Source organism: Mastomys coucha, unplaced genomic scaffold, assembly GCF_008632895.1.
Source record: "Mastomys coucha isolate ucsf_1 unplaced genomic scaffold, UCSF_Mcou_1 pScaffold20, whole genome shotgun sequence".
NCBI classification, from domain to species: domain Eukaryota; kingdom Metazoa; phylum Chordata; class Mammalia; order Rodentia; family Muridae; genus Mastomys; species Mastomys coucha.
Genome location: NW_022196903.1, coordinates 102,630,983 through 102,632,070, shown reverse-complemented (window position 1 = coordinate 102,632,070; position 1,088 = coordinate 102,630,983).

Genomic DNA, 1,088 nt, shown 5'->3' with positions numbered 1-1,088 from the left:
AAAAAAAAAAAAAAAAAAAAAAAATAGAAGCACTATATTCAGGCCCACACAAAACAGATTCAAGGAGCCATGCTGAAAGTAAACTCTTATATCTCCACCTGGAAAGAAGTGTGAAAGTTTTCAAAAGCTACACCTCCTAATCTCCAATCTCCAACTGTCATGGATGAGCTTTTCAGTTAGGGATCTCCGTGGCAAGCAGTCATGAATAACCTGCTTATAGACACCTATCATCATTTTTGACAAACAACTTTCAGGATCTGCTTAGAACTTTCTTTGTCTTCAATTTTCTTTCCCTTTAAATGCAATACAGAATCTGAATTTCTCAGACAGTGAGGTTTTTCTAACTAAATATGCATTCTCAAATTACAACTGTTTTAAAAACAATATATTATATTTAAAACAATGGGTTGTGTTAAAAAAACAATATACACATATCTATACTGCTTATACATTGTCAATTTTAATTTCATTTCAGATTTGGCAGCACTGTGGCAATAATAAGCTGTCTTAAAACTGAACTCACTTCTAGGACTAATCACAGGTAGCACAGAATTCACTGTTAAGGACTTAGTCCAAAAGGACTACACCCCATTTTAAATGCCAATCACAAAATGCCTAGGTTGGACCCAGCTATACCACTCCTGGACATACACCCAGAAGATGCTCCAACATGTAATAAGGACACATGCTCCACAATGTTCATAACAGCCTTATTTATAATAGCCAGAAACTGGAAACAACCCAGATGTCCCTCAACAGAGGAACAGATACAGAAAATGTGGTACATCTACACAATGGAGTACTACTCAGCTATTAAAAAAATGAATTTATGAAATTCTTAGGGAAATGGATGGACCTGGAGAATTTCATCCTGAGTGAGGTAACTCAATCACAAAAGAACACACATGGTTGCATTCTCTGATAAGTGGATATTAGCCTAGAAGATCGGAATACACAAAGTACAAACCACAAATCAAAAGGAACTCAAGAAGAAGGAAGGCCAAAGTGAGGATACTTAGTTCCTTCTTAAAAGGAGGAACAAAATACCCATGGAAGGAGTTGTAGGGGCTAACTATGGAGCAGAGACT